Here is a 21,952-nt window from a genome sequence, read left to right as displayed (position 1 = left end):
TGTGTGTGTGTGCGTGTGGGGGGGGGGGTCTACTTGTGTACATCTGTCTAGGTGTGTGAGTGTGTACAGTACGTGTGCACATGTGTAACTATTGGTGTATTTCTGTGTGTGGGGGGAGGCTCATTTTCTGTAGATTAGTCAGAGGCTCACATCAGTCTTACCAGATCTGACCAATCAGAGGGCAAATTACAGCGCCAGTCTAATGGAATAAACCAATCAGGTTGCATTACATGTCGCCAGGGCGCAGAGGGGAAGCATTCCCCACAGACAAACTATCATTTCAACTATTATTAAACTCTAGGGAGGTATCATGTTCATCTTGCTTACAGATCCTTCATGATGGATCAGTACAATCACTTACTCTTATCATACACACACACACACACACACACACCTGCCTATATACACAGTCCACCACAGTGTAGGATGTCACTCTCTCTGCCCACACCTAGAGTGGCTCTCACACACACTACACACACACACACTCAGAGCAGCATCCATCCACCTTGTGCTCTACTGTCGCCATCAGACTTCACTCTTTCACAGACAACACATATTCCTCTGATATAACTCTCCACACACTGACGCATCTTCCTAAAAAGCAAAATATAGCCTACTCCGATGGTGAACAAATACACTGACACAGTACACAATACACTGGACCGACCGGCTCCTGAAAACATCAACCTTCCGTTGGCTCTCTGACACACACACACTCGCGTGCAAACACTCATCATACCCAGCAAACCTCAACCCCCAGACACACCGGCTGCTCACAGCATGAATCTGTGCCTGTTGCTCCTGATCTCTGGACTTTGCCTGACAGGTAAGTGGAAAATGTGCGTTTATAATTCAAACAGTTTAGGCGGCCGTTTCACAGAAATGCTTAAAGTCTCTGTTGGTTAATCTGTGTTCGTTGTTCTTGTGTCATGTACAGTTGATTACCAGTGTTTCATGTGCTATATGAAACCTGGAGCCGAGGTTGCTCTTTGAAGGTTGGCATTGCATTATATTTGGAATGTGTAGAGAGGGGAATGTCTTTATATATATATATAAAAAGAACCATGCATGGCGAGACTTTTTCCCAGAAAGCTGGATTCACAGTAGAAATAAGTATTTTTCTTGCATGCCTTTAAGTGATGTCTGTGTATGGTGGCAGACTGCATGTCCTGTTTTAAACTTTATTAAGCATAATGCTTATTCTTGTTTGTTTAACATATAAGGACACAGTGATGAGGTAGGGCACAGAAGGATTATGGTTCTCTGCTATATAAACAGAGACTCATCTTCCGCACAGCTGTGTTGGACAAGAGGCTGATGAATGCCATGTGATAAAAGTCATGTGACCTTTGTTAAATCAAAGTGACAAACACTACAGCCTGTTGCTGTGATCATGATTCGTTTCGATTTATTCTTCCTTTCCAAAAAGAATATTTAATACTTTCACATTTATCATTTTTTTGTGAAAAGCATGATATGACTTCTCAAGTTGTTATTTTCTACAATTAAACTTGATTAGCAGTGACAGTAGAAGAGAGAAAGGGACATTGCATGGTTGTTCCTTGAGATAACCCTGAGCCTAAATCTGGGTCCAGGATTCCGCAGATGTCTGCAGTAGTGTGAATCACTTTGAATACAAGATGTTGGCTGATATAAATGGCTTGAGACTATAAAATCCAAGGAAAAACAGGATTTATTCTAGCATTTCCCTTATTGTACTTGATGAGATTTTGGCGTGTTTGTGAAGAGACAGTGTGTGAAAATATCTCAGTGTCTGTGTGTGTGTGTGTGTGTGTGTGTGTGTGTCTCTGGGGTACAACTGAATGGTAATTATTGCAAAGCTATGTTATCTTGAGTGGTGGAGCTGTGGTTGTTGCCTGATAATTAGGTCCGTGTTCAAATCCTACTCGATGGCTATTAGATTAGATCAGATTAATCTGTGATGCTTCTTGCCGCAAGACGATGGGTCACTGACACCATGATGCTGTGCAATATGGATAAACTGTGTTGCGCAGGCCTTCTAAACGTACGATATGAAACTATAGACAATTCAATTGTAAAACGACATTTAGCTTAATTTAGAATAGTTTATGAACGGTAATACACGTAATTTAGGGATAAAGCACTTTGGAGGTGCGTAAACGCTATTCTGACTTTCAGGACGTGCGTAAACGGGCGGGCGTTTACGTAGGTTAGCCTCCTATACATATGGAGTGGGTCTGGTAAGGAGAGAAGAGCTAAATGATCAAATGTAATGTTGTGCGGTTACGCAATGGTGTTGTGAGAAGACACACAGACGTGTTAGTGCTGGTGTGAACCTCTGTGTGTCCAGATGATGTCTGCGCTGAGAAGGTGTGTAGCTTTCATGATGTGGTGGACCATCTGAACCTGACGGCCAACGGGAACAGACTGACCACAGTGCGGCCTGTGCGAGACTGGACCGTGCCTACTGTTGTGCAGCTGGACATCTTTATCTACGCCATCTTATCTGTGGTCTGAATGAGTTCTCTTTACCATCAAACCTCAAATCGTGACACACACATACACCTCCAACACATGTAACAGTTACCATGCAATGACGTGTCCACAGTGCATTCCCTAACCCCTGTCACTGCGATGTAGGCCTATTCTAGAACATAAGAACAACTTACTTAGAAAGTCCTCATAAAGTTTCATTTTGAGGACGTTCCTACTGTACGTTCTTCTAAAGAGAACATCACCAGGAGATTCTATTAGAAAAGGCTACATGTTTGAATCCTTTGACGAACATTCATAAAACGTTTACTCAATTAAGTGTAACAGTTCCGGTTCTGAATAATTCGGAAAAAAACGTGAATCGTAGCATATTTGATCAATGATGAACGTTCCGGGAACATTTCTAGAACATTGCTGAATTACTCTCGCAGCGAACATTTCTCTTACCCATACATGAACACCTGAGTTTTTTTTTTTATTCACTCACAGAGTTTGCAGACACTTTATTAATGCCTCAACAATAGCACATAAACCATATATTGGTTTATAATTATATATAGACTGTAAAAAGATGTTTTTTTACAGTCAATATATGGTTTATTACAAACCAATATTGGTTTGTAATTTTATATAAACCATATATTGACTGTAAAAACATATCTTTTTTACAGTCTATGACATAAACATAAAGCATGTTACTGTAATTAAAATGTAAGAAATGCTCAGAAGAAGAAGTAGCCTATGCTGTTTATTTATTCTTATCTTCATCAGCAGCATGAGAAGAGCCAGACATTCACTCCTTATTTATGGATTGTGACTGTGAGTATCATGTCTCACACTAGTGCCATCAATGCTTCATTCTGTTGCTTCATGGCGCTGTCTGTTCCTTTCCCTTCTTTCCTCCCTCCCTCTCTCCTCACATAACAGTGGCCTTAATTCTTTTCTCACATGCTGTTTTTTTTACTGGTACTTATATTTCTCTCTCTCTTTCTCTCTTGTCAGTGTGTCAGTTTCATCATTCAGTTTGTTACCATTTCACCTTGGTCATATCTCTGGTGTTTGTGTTCCAGTATTGGAAAAATGACTTCATCTTCTGGGATCCAGAGGACTTCTGTGGGATTCAGGAAGTCATTGTTCCCCGACATCTGCTCTGGAAGCCAGACCTGCTTGTCTATGAGAAGTGAGTATATGTATGCACATTGCTGTGTTTGCGGAGAGAGACTTTTAAAGGTTTTTTTTAGTGTGTGCAGACTCTGATGCACATTTGTGGATGTGACTCAAAAATCATATCAGTGATTAGAGAAGAATAAATAAAGAACGGAATAGCATGGATGCCACTGTGTAGATGCTAACATGGCAGCTATCCAGACAACAAGATAACCAGGTCTGATCTGCCATGGAAATCAGGGCTGAACGACAGGCCGGAACTCACGATTAGGACCACGTTAAGACTGAATCAGGGCATTGTTAGCATGTGCAGAGTCGGAAACACTTTAGCCAATGAATACAAAAAATAATAACAGGGACCGTTAGCTCTGGTGACAGGAAGTGATGTGTCCCAGTAGGATGGAGACGAATCATCCCTCTGGATCGACTGAGTACCTGATGGTGAAGCACAACGGCGAGATCATGATGGACATCGACATGAAGGTGGTATCTACATGCGCCATAGATGTCTATAAGTTTCCCTTTGACACCCAGAAATGCAACCTCACTTTTTCATCAGCCCTTCACACAGGTAAGAATGAGTAACTCACAGCATCATGCTCTACAATAAATAGAACACATTCTAGTGAAATCTGTGAAACATATGCTATACTATACTATTCTATACTATCTACAATATCCCTGGTCATTTTCGTCTGCCAACACCATCCAAAGCAAATAGTTACCTAGTTATTTTATTTAATGTGGAACCCCTTTTTGATCAGTTCAGCACATTTTTGTTAACTTTGTTTTACATTGTACATAATAAGGTCATACAAAGTTATTTTTCTGGTAAGGAAAAGAAGGTCGGTCAAAGGCACTTAGTTGAGGAAAAATAAAACCTTTAATTGTAAATGGCAAGGACTAAAAACATACGCCGACGCGTTGCGGCCACATGGGCTTTCTTCAGGGCATAAAGCTTGAAGAAAGGACAAAGGACAGAGTTTAAAATGGCACCCTTGGGTGTCAAGTGGGAGGAGTTACCCTTACAGGTCAAAGGTCACTTGATTGACAATCACCAATTAAAAAACAAAACAGTCAGAAAATCACTGTTCGACTTATACATAACAGAATCAATGCTAGAACAAAGGTAGCCATATAATAAAATTCACTTAGGGACATTCACAAAAAAGGGGAGAGATCACACTCCTCATTTAGTCCAGGAAAGTTGTTGGCACTCAGGCTGTGTCTGAATCATAAGTACACATGCTGGGCAGCATGCATTTTCCGGAAGTTACGTCAGAATAAACTGTCCGAAAGTGAAGCGCTCTCATGGGTACTTCATTTGGCGTGATTTCCATGTGTGCATCGATGCATCTTTTTTGGCCTCAGATATCCCATAATCCATTGCGCAGCGCAGGTCAAGCTCCACACGTCATGCAAATCGTCAAGCAACACACACCCCTCCCCGAGTCAGGTGACGCCAACTAGTTTATGCTGTCCAAATGTAGGGACGCATACTGAGGAGCAAGCTAACTGAGATGCTACTGGAAAGAACGGTACTATCCAGCGTGCGCCCTTGACTTTTGGACACGGCCTCAGTGTGCTAATCCAAAATTCGTTGTAAAACGATCTTGAGTTGGTCGCCCCCTCTTGAGGTATTAGTTTTAACCACGTTATCACAATGGTTACATCTGCCACATCTGTAATTTCCTTGTGGCTTTGGGAATACTTTTTTTTTTTCTTTTTCTGGTCTTTGAAACCTAAGACACAGAGATCCAGATGGTTCCTGTGTCCAACTCCTCTCGTGCGACCAAGAACTCACGAGACATCATGCAGACCCAGGGAGAGTGGGAGTTCCTCAACGTCTCCGTGCACACCATCACACAGGACTTTGCAGAACATGGCAGTTGGAACCAAGTAGTCTACACGGTAGGCTATACTAGACTAGAACTTTGGGACGTGGGGGATCTCCCCGACTGTGTTCCAGGAGGTCATTATCAGAAGCATTCATCTGTTCTTGTTTCTAATTACAGACCAAGTGGTCTACACAGTAGTCTACCATGCGGTGAAGGACCACCAGCTCACCAGCAAAAGAGTTCTACTGTCTTGGTGTGCTAGTAGTGGAGCAAAGGCAGGGTTTTCCTGTATCTGTGTTCTAGCAGATCATTTTCAGGAAGTGTGCTTTCTCTCTCTGTCTGAGCAGCAGAGAACTTTGGTACATAGGGGTTCTCCCCGAATGTGTTCCAGGGGTCTTTATCAGAAGCATTCATTTATTCTTCTTATAGGTTACAGAGAACAGGGCACTGAACACTGTTGTTCAGGTAAACAACTATCAGGAGGTTACCTCGCTCTTTCTGCACAAGAACGTCATTATCAGGAGTGTGTTTATGCTCTGGTAGAGCAGGGGTCTTGTGTTTCTGGATTAGTTAGATCAGTACTGGTTCTGTTAGATCACCACAGTCATAGCTCTGTTGTATGTGTGTTTCGGTGTGGGCATGTGTGTTCTGTTACATCACCTTGAGGAGGGTTCTGCTGTGTGTATGGATGTGTGTTTCTGTGTGTCTTCTGTCAGATCACCATGAAGAGAGCTCTGTTACAGTATGTGTGTGTGTTCTGTCAGATCACCATAAGGAGGGTTCTGTTAATTGTGTGTGTATTTGGTGTGTGTGTGTGTATGTTCTGGTAGATCACCATAAGGAGGGTTCCTCTGCTGCATGTGCTGACCTTCATCGTCCCCATCCTCTTCTTCCTCACTCTGGACCTGGCGTCCTTCTTCATATCGGACGCACGTGGGGACAAGCTGTGCTTTAAAGTCACAGTGCTGCTGGCCATGTCTGTGTTACTGCTCATCCTCACCGACACGTTACCCTCTAAAGCTAAAAAAACTCCTCTCATAGGTAACACACACACACACACACACACATTCTCTCTCTCCCTTTCTCTTTCTCTCTCTCTAACACACACACAAACACACACACACACACGCTTCCACTCAGAGCCATGCATACTATTTGTACCCGCCCATGTCTCTCTCTCCTAACATACACTAACATACCGTCTCTCTCATAACGTACACCAACATACTGTACCTAACGTACACTAACATACCATCTCTCTCCTCCTAACATACAGTACACTAACATACCATCACCCTCCTACTAACGTACACTATTATACAACAATTTGGTTCAATGGAATGTTATAGACAGATTTCCTGTTTACTAACAAAACTAGATGCGCGCGCACCCATGGGGCAGAAGACGCCGAATGACCGGTCTTAACGTTATAAAGTTAACCTAATAACCAGCTGCTGTAAGCTATAATCGGCATTTTTTGTATGCCACTGTTGTCTAAATGATGATAACATCTCATTTATGAGCTTATTTCAGAGTTTGTCGTTCGTTTTCATTATTTATAAAACATCGTTTTTTTGGCGGTTTTGGTGGTTTCTGGCAAATATATGCATTACTTTACATTCCTGAACATTCTCTAACCATCGCCATTTCGAATAGTGCTGTTTTCGGCACTAAAATTCATTTTAATCTTTTCACGGAGAGCAGCTGCTTAATGCTGTTCATGAGGCTTTCTGCCCCTTGTGTGCGCGCGCATGTTTTCGAGAAATCTATGTATAGTACTCGTGATCGTGGGGTTGGTAATGGATATTCCCCCAGCTGCGCTACTCAGCCTCCGACACCCGTGGGAATATCCATTATCAAACTCACTCTCACTCTCACTATATTGCTTAAACATACCTTCTCTCTCCTACTAATGTACACTAACATTCGGTCTCTCTCCTCCTAACGTGCACTAACATAGTGTCTCCCTCATGTGGGCCTGTGTCCCAGCTGTGTATGTGATCGTGGTGTTTGCCTTCATGCTGCTGAGTGTGCTGGAGACCATTCTGGTGGTGTACCTGATGGAGAGAGCCTCCACCCAGCAGGCCAGGGGGCTGGGCAGCGCCGTCAGCTGCGGAAGGGCCCCCAGCCCCGAGGGCCTCCACCTCAACAACGGCACAGGTACGCATCACATCTGCATGGTGCAGCACTTCACTGACACAGACAGAGGGTCACACATCAGGCTAACAGTGAAGGGGGAACCTCGCTAACCACCCCCACCAGTGGTGGTGATCAGAGGTGGGGATTGTGCAGATGAATACTGCTGGCTAAGTGCTCCTGATTATGCTACCTTTCTCCCTCCCAGCAGGAAAGAGGACGTCCGGTGTGAGCGGGTGTGTCTGTGGAGAGGACGGGGTCCGTCAGCTTGAGACCCTTCCCATGGTGAACCCCCCTGATCGTGACTCCGGGGAGGCCGAGGGGCACTGCTTCAGCCACCTCCTGCGCCTCATCCTCCAGGAGCTGCGGACCGGTAGAACCCAGCAGAACCCAGCGCTGGAGCGCGGGCTAACCTCGTATCAGAACACGGTGGTCCGGCCCATAAACACCGCCTTCTTCATCTTCTACCTGCTCTCCATCTCCATCTTCTTACTCTGTCTCTTCCTTCACTGGGTCTACTGGTAGACAACAGAGGAACACAGACCACAATGTTGAGCAGCTCTCCAGATAGGCTATTGGTAATATTATTGGTATGATTAGTATTGGTATTTGTGTTGGTATTGGTATAAACAATTATAATCAAACTTAGCTTATGGATTATGAATTCTATTTGTGTGCAGCCTCAGTCACAATACTGGTTCCAACACTGAATGTGTTGGGGTGGGTGTTGTGAGGTTGTAGATAAGTGTCATAGTTTTGTCGTTATTATAACACAGGTTGTAGTCATGGCATCAATGTGGCCTCTGGAGAAACCCATGGTAACGCCGGGGGCGGGCAATCAGTCTCATTGTGTCCCGTTGAATGTTACTATCGGGTTGCTACGGATGGGCTTCTGCCACTGCCCACTAGAATGTTAAAGTGAAAGTTGACTGATATTATGAGACATTTTTATCCAAAGTGATCAGGACTTGCAACGGCGGGTTCAGGAATCAAATCTGATTTGTTGTCTGATCGTCTGAGATGTTACTGCTGCTCCACCACGTTGCTGGACTGAGGCTGAGGATGCTTCCTAATACATTGGGGTGGGGGGCATAACATCCTCAGCTCTTCTCAGTAACTTTTACGGTCATGGTTATGATTATTGCTATTTGGCAGACGCCTTTGCCCAAAGCAACATTTTCTTTCTAAATACTACAGTATAGATGCTATTTTTGAAAGAAATATGCAGACATTAAATAGACTAAATGCATATTAAACAGATATGCCATAAGACCCCTCTTGAAAGATCCAAAACTATTGCTGGAACTAGGGATGTAACGATTACCGGTGTGACGGTAAACCATGATAAAAATGTTGACGATAACAATTACCGTGTTCATTTCGAATATCATTATTATCACGGTTGATACTACGGTGTGGTAACCGTGTGTTTAATTCCTCCCAGCTTCATCCGAGCCTGCTTTTGACACAAGCTGAAGGCAACTATGAAACAAAACTTTACCTTACTAATTCTGTTGTCTAATTGATGGATTTAACCATGATTCGGATAAGGCTATACCTGCTTTTAAAGGGCGCAACATTTTCACCCCAAAACGTGCGCTGTATAATGTAGCCACTCTGCGTCTTTTTATGTAGGCCTACACGTTCACATTAAATCTAGGCTATTCCACTAACGTTATCAGGAGAATGCCGTGAAGTTTTATGTTGAGCGCTGGGTGTCACTCATTGGATAGCCTATAACAGATATACCAAACTCCAAATCATAAGTTAAGCTATAAGCAGCCAACATTTCCAACCAAGGAAAAAGTGAGCACGGTAACCTACCTACAGTAGGCTATGGAATTTAGTTCATTTAGGCCTACTGTAGTGTAAGTTCAATTTCCGAAAAAAGCTACACAGCCTTTTGGCAAACTTTTACATCTTGAGAGAGTTCCATCAAGGTAACTATCCCGTTAGCTCACGCGTCATGTCTATCATTAATGTACAGTAGCCTAGTGCTCACCAAAATCATAGAAGTTAACATTGCAAGACACTTATCTTTTCTATGATCCCAGCAATATTTTCTTTGACTTGTTAATTTTTTGAACATTCAATTATTCAATGAAAACGGATATCCTTGAACTATGCCTGACTTCTTTCCTAAAACCGAATGAAGGTTAATATAATTAGCCTACTTCATCTCTTAAAGTGACAGGCTCTCAATTAGACCTACACAACATTAAAGTCATTAAAGACAAGTGTAATAGTTTAAAAATCAATATGAAGTATTCAAATTACTGAATATTTGTAGCTATAAGTAATTATGCAGATCCTAACATATTCTTAACTATTAGCCAAATGTAAAGTTTATGAATTCAAAATATGCAATAGAAACAAGACAAGTCATTTTCTGTGTGTGTGGAGGGTTGAGCAGAGACTAGGATTGCCACTGCTGTGAATGATCGGTATCCTGCTGAAGGCAATAAGGGTTTGCCTATATTTTTTAATGTAATAAACACTGTCACACTTTTTTAAACTAAAATATTTCAACTTGTCTACACCCATCAGCGCTTTCTGAACATATTGTACATAGGCCTGTCACGATAACAAATTTTGCTGGACGATAAATTGTCCCAGAAATTATTGCGATAAACGATAATATTGCCGTTCTGAGATCATTTTTATCTAATATAATGATAATGGCATAATAATGCAGGTACACCTTTTCAAAGATCAATAACTTGTATTTCTAAAGAATAAGGAACTGGAATGGGAAGACATTTTTAAATATCCACAATAAATGAACAAAACAACCAAAAACAATAAATACAATGGACTCTCAGTCTCTACTAAGACTCTGTTTAAGGGCCAGCAAATTAAAATGTGACATGCAACAGGGGGCGTGTAGAGTGACAGTTGCTAAGCCTTATGCACGGAACTAAAAATGTCATCATAGCTGATCAATTAGGCCTACGCAGTCAGCTAAACATTTGAAACTTGCGCAAAACAGCATGAACCCAGCATCTGCACGTCACATAAAACACAAATTGAAGCAATAAGTTGGTCATCGGATAATCCTACTGCAAAGCCTTTTCACAGGTATGCTACGTTTATGACATAAAACGTTGATTACGAACACATTTCACCACAGCTGACAATTAGCTTAGGACATTTTAACCGGAGCTGCCGGCTGTTTTGGCTGATTCTTGAGCTCTCAGCGGAGTGCAGACTTTGCGGAGTGTGTCTTTATCAGATGATGAAAAAACGTAGCTTATAAGCATGATTTTCTGAACTGCATTATCACTATTTTTACCCCCATACCTGTCAAGCTACAACAGAAAGCCTCTTCAGTGTGCTTAGGACAATCGCCAAAGCCTCGTCTAGCCTGTTAATCAAATTAATGTAAGAAAGTAAAGTTGTCCGTCATGTTATTGAAAGATACATGTCTGACAACTGACTGACATGAGGGTTCACTCCTCGTTAGGCTGCGCTAAAGGAAGCACCGTGGTTATCCTCTCTTTCGTAGAGAGAGAGAGAGAGAGAGAGAAGAAAAACAATCACGCATGAAAATGGAAATTATCGCGGCCGGAAAAGTTATCGAGCTCATTTTTTTTATCGTGCGATTTATTGATTTATTGAATATCGCGACAGGCCTAATTGTACACACAATTTTTAAAACCGCGATAATACCGAAAACCGTGATAATTTTGGTCACTATAACCGTGGGGTTAAATTTTCATACCGTTACATCCCTAGCTGGAACAGAGTACTGGGCAATTCATTCCACCAACATGGAACCACTGACGAAAAGAGTCTTGAATCTGACCTTGAATCCCCCCCATAATCAAATAAACCAACTTTTTCAAACAACCTTTATCAATACTTTGTGTGCATTTTTACCTCCGCCATGGAGGTCATGTTTTCATCGGGGTCTGTCTATGTTTGTTAGCAAGATAACTCAAAACGTTATTGATGGATTTTGAAATTTTGGATTTTTAAAATTTTATGGATTTTGACCCAAGGAAGAAACAAATACAATTTTGGGAGTGATCCGGATCACTGTCTGGATCCAGGAGGTGTTTGTTTGCCTGTCTGTTTGTTAGCAAGATAACTCAAAAAGTTATGATTGATTTCAATGCAATTTACAGGAAAGGTCTGAAATGACCCAAGGAAGAAACCATTACATTTTGGAGTGATCCGGATCACAGTCTGGATCCATTAGACGCTTGGCGGAGGTCTTCACTCTCAGAGTGCTTTTCTAGTCTTCCAATTGTTTTTTTTCTCATGTCAAATGAGGAAATATTCATAATAGTGTTCAAAGCAAGGGCTATTTACACTTAACCCAAGTCTACAAACAAACATGTTTGTTCCAAACCCAATCCTTTATTTTAAGGTACCATCAGAGGTGGAAAGTAACGAAATACTGTATTTTGGATTTTTTGGGTAGTTTTTTTTACTTTTTTTTAACTTTTTCTTGAAGACGCTCCCTGGAGCGTCTTCAAAAATGAATGAAATTGAATGGGGGGATTTTTGTTTGTTTGTTTTAATATGGTTTCTGTATGAGAACAAACATTCTTAACGTTTTCCAATGTTGTAAAAATGTGCATAATAAATATTAAAGTTCAACATTTCTGTCAACAAAGATTTGATAGCCTGCGACACACGTTTCAGGGCGGCGCCGTGCCAGGCAGGTGGCTGTAAACCTATGGTTGTAAACAAACCGGCGGGTGTGTCAGCATGGGCCATGCCATGGATTCCAAAGGGAAAAAGAGAAAGATAGCCAATGAGATCAGAGAATTTAAGGCAGAATGTACCGAATCATTTGCTTTTCATTGCCATTGCGGAAGGATTGCCTGCATGTTTGCTTTGTAATGAGAAGTTGGCGAACAACAAAAAGAGAAAGACATTTAGAAAGACATTTTCAGGAAAGGCATGCTACATTTGCAGCCGACTACCCAGTTGGGACTGAGAGAAAAAGTGCGATTGCAGTAGCCTACTTCTGGAGAAATTTTGTTGCAACCTGAGAGATATTAAAACGTTGAAAACAACGGTTCACGGATGGTGATTACACGAAGTTGAACTTAAAGCACCATATACAGCGGAGTAGTCACGTGGCGTGTCATTCTCTCCGAGATGCGCTGCAGGGAAAAACATTTAATCTCATTATGCTCATTATGTAGCCTCGTTGAAGCCTACTTAGTCATTTTGATAGTAGGCTAATATAGATAATACACTTACAGCCTGTGTTGCCTTCATATAAGGCTCACATAAGGCTTTTCATTTTTTGCGGCTCCAGACAGATTTGTTTTTTGTTTTTTTTGGTCCAAAATGGCTCTTTGAACATTTTGGGTTGCCGACCCCTGGTCTAGGTGTATGTGTGTGTGTGTCTGTGTGTGTGTGTGTATGTAGGTGTGTGGAGGGAGGCTCATTTTCTGTAGATTATAAAGCTATCTGACCATCACCATGGAGTCAGAGGCTCTGTCTTGGTGACAGTCTGACAGCCATCCATCAGTCTTACCAGATTTGACCAATCAGAGGGCAAATTACAGCGCCAGTCTAATGAAATAAACCAATCAGGTTTCATTACACGTCGCCAGGGAGGAAAGGGAGAGCATTTCCCACAGACAAACTATCATTTCCATCTTGCTTACAGAATGCCTCATGATGGATTAGTACACTCACATACTCTCACCACACACAAACACACACACACCTCCATTGGTAGTCCACCACAGTGTAGGATGTCACTCTCTCTGTCCACACCGAGAGCGTCTCTCTCTCTCTCTCACACACACACACACACACACACAGAGCAGCATCCATCCTGTGCTCTACTGGTGCTATCAGACTTTACACACTCACACATCTTCCTAAAAAGCAAAAAACAAATACACTCTGATGGTGAACAAATACGTTGGACCGACCGTCTCCTAAAAACATCAACCCTCCATCAGCTGTCGGACGCACACACACACTCACGCATTCAAACACTCATCATACCCAGCAAATCTCTGCCCCAGACACAATGGCTGCTCACAACATGAATCTGTGCCTGTTGCTCCTGATCTCTGGAAGTGGAAAATGTGCACTTATAATTCACACAGTTTAGGCGGCTGATTCACAGAAACGCTCGTAGTCTCTGTTGGTTAATCTGTGTTGGTTGTTCTCATCTCATGTCATGTGCAGTTGATTACCAGTGTTTCATGTCATGTGCTATATGAAACCTGGAGCCGAGGTTGCTCTTTGAAGGTTTGCATTGCATTATATTTTAAATGTGCTGAAGGGGAATGTCTTTATTAAAACAAAAAACATGGTTGACGAGACTTTTTCCCAGAAAGCTGAATTCACAGTAGAAATCTGTATTTTTCTTACATGGTGCACTACAGGTGTAATGACTTCTCAAGTTGTTGTTTTCTTCAATGAAACTCTTGATACGCAGTGACGGTAGAAGACAGAAAGCAAATGGTTGCCTGTGGTTTTTCCTTGAGATAACTCTGAGCCTAAATCTGGGTCCAGGGTTCAGCAGATATCTGCAGGAGTGTAAATCACTTTTGATACAAGATGTTGGCTAAATTAAATGGCTTGAGACTATACAATCATGTTATCTGGAGTGATCAAAGCAATGGCAACATTGTTGCCTGATAATCCAGGTTAAAATCCTACTTGATGGCGGTATTAGATTAGATTAGATTAAGATTAGATTCAACTATTGTCTTGCCGCTTCAGAAATCAGTGTATATACATTTTCTGAATCCATTTATTATCCAAACTCATTTACTGCGTGTGACTAAACTTTGATGACTCCTGCTGACTGCCGCAAGACGATTGGCACTGACACCATACGACTGACACCATATGGAGCCCAATATGGATAAACTGTGTTGTGCAGGCCAGGTTCAACAATGTTAAAGGAATAGAATGGAAATCAATTTTGTCTTGGTTTTGATGAATTAGGAGAGGTTGTGCATAACCAAAGAGCTATTATGAACATGAGGCATGGTTGTGCCCTCCTTCATATGAAAATCTTGAACTTTATAATAGCCACTAAAAGACAGGTGAATTAGAAAAAAGCCTACTTGTAATTGCGAAGCCATTGAAGTTCAATTGGGGTTGCCAAAGAGGGCGCCATTTAGTCAAACAGACCATTTCAATACCCAGCCTAAATATAAGGTTTTACAGTTTTTGCCTATTGCTTACACACGTTTTGCAGAATTTGGCTCATTATTTCAAAACTCTACACACAGCTATATAACACATAGCACTTGGGGATAAACAACTCACATCTATGCCAAAATGAAACACTGCAATCAAAACATAACACTCCTTTCTAAAAACTAAATTCTTGCAACAAAACTATACACACAAGCACCATTTGAATTACCCTTATATCACCAGTAACACACTGATGCACTTTATAGAAAACACTGCCGTCTGTGTTTCTATTTTTGTATTTTATTTGGTCATTTTCTCAGACCTCATCTTCTGTAAAAACTCAAAAGTAGATTTTCTGCAGTAATCAAAACAAGAGTTTTTACAAAAAACAAACATTCTTACAGATATAGAGAGAAATAGAAAAGTCAAATATAGCAACAAAAGTAAAAAAAATTATGTGATTGAAAAAAACAGCAAAATATATATTGGTTTTGCGTGTGTGTGTGTATGTGTGTGTCTGTGCCTGTGTATGTCTGTGTGTGTGCACATGTGCGTGTGAGTGTGTGTGTGTGTGTCTATATGTGCATGTGAGTGTGTATGTGGTGTGTATGTGGCGGGGGCTGGGGTGGGGGGTGGGAGGTGCAATATCATACACACATACAATGGGGGGGATTGATCCCCAATGTCTCCACATGTCTCTTGCTACATTGCCTGCAGAAGAGGTATGCGGGCATGTGGTTGGCGATCATTTACTTTCCACCACCATGCAGAACTATTTCTTCAATTGCATTTAGGGGCTGTAAGGGGGCAGGTATACAACTTTTGATATATGAATTGTCTCCATGCTTGCAAAGTTCTCCAAATGGCTTACTGGAGGCCTATTTGTAGTGTTAAGGTTCTGACCGATTGGTGCTCTGTTTTCTGTGCACGTGTTTTCAGGTGTATAAGTAAGTGCCTACAATTGCCAGATGAGTTTTACATTTTGAACAAAGTGTTTTCCCAATGATACCAGGGGATTTTGTTTTTGCACAAAGTGTCTAATGTAAGAAAACGTGTGTAGTGTTTCGCAAAAAGTGTTTTGCAGAATTGCAAACAATGTGCAAAGCAGAGAATGTGTTTAAGCTATGGTTACACTGTGTGTAAAGTATAATACAAGAGGTTGAGGTATTGAGGCTTTGGTGTAAGCATTTGATTTTAGTGTGTAAGCAATAGGCAAAAACTGTAATTGGGCTTCTAAAATTGCAATTGAGTTTCTTTTTATGAATCAAATTTGAATATATACTGTCAAGTTGTCTCAGTTTTTGTTTGGTTAATTTTTTACTTGTGCAATTTTTCCCCAACTTGAATAAAGGATGTGATATCTGATGGAGGTTTAGGGTAACTGGATTCCACTCGAAAAGATCTGACAAGACGACTTGATTCCTTTTGCCTTTTTTTTTCTCTTTTTATTAAAGTTCAGAGCACAAATCCTTGGGTTGCAGTGGCAAATAGCAGTGGCAAGTAGGCGTGGCTCAGTCCTTAGTTTTAACAGTTAGCTTTAGCTCAATCCAACAGATCAATTAGCAGTAGCAGATCAATTAGATCAGTCAGCAGTTAGTGGTAGATCAATTAGTCAAGCAGGTACTCAGATCAATTAGGTAAAAAACCTTAAAGAAAAGAATAGAAAAGAAACAGCAATTACTAACAGATTTGTGCAAAATGCAAAGCACTTGTGCAAAATGCATGTGCAAAATATGCTGTGCAAATACGCATGTGCAAAAATGCTGTACAAATGTGCAAACACGCTTTACATACAAAATTACTGCCGTTAATAAATATATACTAAAAAATGCAATTACATTATAAACCAGTTACATTTAAATAGGACTGTAAATATGAAGGATTCCAAGCATACACATTAATTTAGAAACCTAACAATCTAAGAGAATATAGCTACACAAATAACTTGCACTCATTGGCAATATATGGTTTTGAGCCCACATGACTCACTGCAACTACCACGTAATGCAATTATCAACAAATGAATGAATTGAAAGCAATCCGTGCTCAGGCCTATATCTTAAAGTTCCAACTACTTTAACAGCAATGACGAGACTTTCCCGTCACACTTGCTAAACAAAGCAGCAAACATTTGCACCAAACACCACACTCACGAAGCTGTAGCCAAACAATAGACAACAGGTCAAACGCTAATTCGTAGCTCACTGCTAACACTACAAACTAAGAAACACAAAATGCTCACCGGCTGCCTCTCCAGTATTTCAGATATCACATTTGCACAGTAATCCAAAGTCTCAACAATACAGCAGTGCTTCGCTTGTAACGTGTTACCTGCTCACTCACGGCTTGGTCTAATTAACCTCTCACCTTTCCGGCTACCGCGCGCACCCAACGTCATGTTCAGCTGGTGCAAATCAATCAGTGATTGCTAATCAGCTGATTCACCGTGCTCATACTTCTAAGTAGTGACACCATTTTCTCTCTTATTTTCTCCCGTGTATTTTATTAAAACAAACCAAAAGCTCTAAAGCCAGTTTGACAAAACAAATACTATTGTAACATCAGAGAACACAGTACAATACTCGATTCATCCATTCTATGTCCTCTTTAAACTTGCAATATGAAACTATATTCAATTGTGAAACGACATAAGCTTAATATAGAGTTGTTTATGAACGGTATGTTATTTAAAAGTGGATAAATGCAATTTAGAGGTGCCAAACGCTATTGCGTTTAGCCCCCACTACATCTCTGTCGGCATTGGAAGAGTATGGAGTATAGTAACGAGAGAAGAGCTAAATGATCAAATGTAATGTTGTGCGGTTACGCAATGGTGTTGTGAGAAGACACACAGTGTTGGTTGCTCCTCTGTGTGTCCAGATTATGTCTGCGCTGAGAGGGTGTGTAGCTTTCATGATGTGGTGGACCATCTGAACCTAACGGCCAACAGGAGCAGACTGACCACAGTGCGGCCTGTGCGAGACTGGACCGTGCCTACTGTTGTGCAGCTGGACATCTTCATCTCCGCCATCTTATCTGTGGTCTGTATGAGTATTCTTTACTATCAAACCTCAAACATTGTCCAACACATCTAACATGCAGTTGCCAGCGCCACGTTAGCACGTTATCTGTTGTGGTTGACCCCGCGTACACACTGTCTCCGTCCGTCAACGGATCTAGGAGGTTGGATCTGCCGTATGTGTATTTGCATACACGTGATCTGATTGGCTGACGGATCCGTCGCTGCCTGAAAAGTTGAACATTTCTCAACTTTCTTGACGGAGGCAACGGAGCTGAAGTGACGGACGGACCCATAATGCATTTCGAGTCCGCCCCATGCAAAGTGAATGAGATCCGTTGACGGACGGAGACAGTGTGAATGCGGGGTGACACAAACATTCACAAAAATGAACCAAATTTGGTGGACTTGTGTGTTATTGCTAGCCTGGCAAGCCAAACTACACAGAAATGTAGGCTAGTCTGAGGTCGGACCATTCACAGAGTTGAAGCCTGTGGGTGGGATGAACAGTTGTCTTTCAAACTGCCTCTGCACGTAATAGGCCAGCATTTGTGACCAATCGTAGCCGGTCGGCAAAACGGCAACTACATCCTTCTTTAAAACAAGTGACTTGAGTGCTTCTTTCTGCTCAAACTTCAAAGAAAAGCCCAAGTCTAACTCTTCCAAAGCCGATTCAAACGAGCGCACTTCGTTAGCCTCATCCATCTTTTGTTTTTCTCTATGGTTGTGCGATACGGTCTCAAACCCAACTCGTCGAACGAGGACGCATGGTCCAGCCCCCTGGCGTCTTATCGGAAGCCGAAGGTGAGCTAAGGCGGGCTCAAGGACTCCATACACAGATAGAGCATTCTGATTGGCTAGGCTGAACTCGAGCCTAGCGCAGCCTTGGCCTCAACGGTGCGACCCTAGACCATCCCGCTAGGCAAAAATATTTTTAGCTAGCCTATGTTAACTTGACGTTAACACCCAGGCTCGCGACGAAAAGTTTTCAAAGTAGCTACTTAACGTTACTATTTGTCTAGGAGCCTACATAAAGATATGCTGTAGCGATGTCTAATGTCTATCCCGGCAATAACAAGATTAAGTCAGTTAAACATGTTATGTATAGCAGGCGCTTTTATCCAAAGTATCCACGAGTTGGTGGTGTAAATAGCGTGATAGCCCACCGTAAACTATGATTAGACTACATCATAAGTGGGCATCAACGTCTACACAGCCATACGATCAAGGACAGGTAGCAAAGAATCTGCCGGACATGTTCGCTCATATGCAGCCCCTTAACGCACACAAGGCCTACATGTACATTAAACATTAAGCCTGTACTTGTAATTAAAATCCAAAATCTGTGTCTCAGTTTGGCTGCAATCATATCGAAAATCCCTATTCAGTAAAAAATGTTGAAATATGTTTCCTTTTATTTGTAGGAGACTGACAGAAGGGGGTTCCGTGAGCTTCTCAGCATGGATGTGGATGACTTTAATTTCCTCCTCGACAAGGTCCAACCTCTTATCCAAAGGAAGGATACAACGCTGAGGAAGGCCATCACTGCCAGACAGCGGCGCCTGTAACTCTATGATTGCAACCGGTAAATGGAATGATCATCTGTAGATTAAAATTTTAAAATAAACCCAAGAGAATTGATGTAGCTTAGTCATATGCATTTGTTAGGTATTAAACCGGGTTTGCCTTTATTATGTTTGTGCTTATGTGGTTACCGTACCCCCATAATGCCCTCGGGGCTGACTTCCTGTATCTTGCCCAGTTCAGTTAATTAAGTAAACGAACCAGAACCACACCTTGCCTGTCTCCTCGTTATTAATGTGAACTAAGGTAAATACATGACAATTGGCGACGAGGATGCGTCTGAACTCACGTGTAGTGTTCGTACTTATAAATAGCCGTTTTGTTTTTCAAGTTATTCGCGTAGTTGGTTGTTTTATTACCGAATGAGCAGCACCTCAGCCGACGACAGCGCGGGGAGCACCGAAAGCTTGGCACGGCTAGTGCCACCGGAGAACAATACCGTCAATACGACACAGGAAAGTTCATCCGTGCCGACCGTGCACAGACAAGTGGTGGAAGGACAACGCGAGGCAAGTCCTTCTACAATGGCTGGTGTTGTGGGCAACATTGGGCCGTTTGATGACACGGTGGAGCAATGGAGCGCCTACACAGAGCGTTTTGAGTTCTTCGTCTTGGCAAATGGAATTAGCGCGGAGAAAAAGGTAGCTACTTTCCTTACAGTAATGGGCGCAAAGACTTTTAATGTTTTCCGCGCTCTGATACAGCCCAAGAAGCCAGGAGAGTTTACATATGACAATATTGTTCAAACACTAGGTGAACATTTCTCGCCCAAGCCGTTGATGATCGCTGAACGTTTCAGATTTTATAAACGTAATCAGGAGGAGGGTGAGACAGTGACTATGTTTGTAGCTGCGCTCAGGAAATTAGCAGAGCACTGTGAATTCACCGAGGACACGCTTAAAGATGCAATTCGCGACCGGCTGGTCTGTGGACTGCGCAGCGAAGCTGCACAGAGAAAACTGCTGACTGTGGACAAATTAACTCTGACCAAAGCAATTGAAGTCAGCGTGTCGATGGAATTGGCTGCCAAAGAGGCACAGCAGCTGAGTGCATCCACGGCTAAAGTGCTGAAGATTGCTGGTGCAGAGGACAGCTCGCCAACGAGGCCATGCTATCGCTGTGGCCAACCGGGGCATTCGGCAGCAGAGTGCTGGTGTAAAGACTTGGACTGCCATGCCTGTGGAAAAAAAGGTCACGTTGAAAAGGCCTGTCGTGGCAAGAAAAAGGGGACTCAGTCTACACAGAAAAACACTTACAAATACAAGAGAGCTGCTACACATAAGAAAAAAGTACATGTGATGGAAAAGGAAAATAGTGCCAGCGAATCCACGGATGATGAATTGCCCCTCCACATTCTTTCGCTGCCTGGAGGGTCTGACAGCTACTGGACAACACCCTTGCTGGAGGGTAATCCGGTGCGGATGGAAATTGACACTGGGGCAGCAGTATCACTGGTTTCAGAGACAGTGTATAAAGAACACTTACACCACTTACCAATCCAACGAGCTCGAGTGGTGCTGAAGACCTACACTGGGGAGACAGTGGCGGTCAAAGGCCTGGTCAAGGTCAAGGTGGAGCTAAATGGACAATGTGTAAAGCTTCCCTTATATGTTGTTCGAGGCAATTACCCGTCCCTGCTAGGCCGTGCATGGATGGATAAAGTGCGGATTGACTGGCCTACCGTCCGCATGCTGAGTCAAGGGGAAACAGCTCTGGAAGCTGTCTTAAAGAGACACGGCGAACTCTTCACGGATGGACTCGGGCACATGAAAGGTATCACTGCAAAGCTGACCATAAAACCAGGCAGCACTCCCCGATTCATTAAGGCAAGGCCGGTCCCGTACGCACTGCGTCCAAAAGTTGAAAAAGAGCTGGACAATCTGGTGAATAGCGGGGTGCTCGAGCCTGTGGCTATCAGTGACTGGGCTACCCCAATCGTGCCCGTCCTTAAGAAAAATGGTAGCCTACGAATATGCGGCGATTTCAAAGTGACTGTTAACCCAGCCTTGCAAAATGAACACTACCCGCTGCCCCTCATCGAAGACCTGTTCGCGGGTCTAGCAAATGGCAAACAGTTCAGTAAAATTGACCTGAACCAGGCTTACCTACAGATGCCTGTAGACCCCAAGTCCAGAGAGCTACTGACAGTCAGCACGCTCAAGGGCCTTTTTCGGTACCGCCGTTTAGCCTTTGGGATCACATCGGCCCCTGCACTTTTCCAAAAGGCAATGGATCAGATTCTGGCGGGGCTTCCGGGGGTGCAGTGCTACTTGGACGATATCCTCATAACGGGAAGGGACAATGCCGACCACCTCCACAACCTGGACATGACACTACAGAGGCTGAGGGAATATGGACTGAAAGTTCGAAAGGAAAAATGTGAGTTTTTCCAGTCCTCCATTGAATATCTAGGTCATGTGATTGACGGCAAGGGTCTACACAAGGCCCCCTCCAAGACCAAAGCCATTTTGGAAGCCCTAGCACCACAAAATGTCAACCAGCTACGCTCTTACCTGGGGCTCCTGAACTATTATGGCCGGTTCATTCCCAATCTCTCCACCTTATTGAAGCCCCTCCACGAGCTGCTGAGGCAAGGTAAGAA

At 42.6% G+C, this 21,952-nt stretch overlaps 1 pseudogene; it reads left to right on the top strand.

Annotated features, from left to right (window-relative positions):
• Positions 1 to 780: 780 nt before the first annotated feature.
• On the top strand, positions 781 to 8,141 carry LOC134075997 (5-hydroxytryptamine receptor 3A-like; annotated as a pseudogene).
• Positions 8,142 to 21,952: the final 13,811 nt, after the last annotated feature.

Source organism: Sardina pilchardus, chromosome 3 (assembly GCF_963854185.1).
Source record: "Sardina pilchardus chromosome 3, fSarPil1.1, whole genome shotgun sequence".
NCBI classification, from domain to species: domain Eukaryota; kingdom Metazoa; phylum Chordata; class Actinopteri; order Clupeiformes; family Clupeidae; genus Sardina; species Sardina pilchardus.
This window is presented reverse-complemented; position numbering and strand designations above follow the sequence as displayed.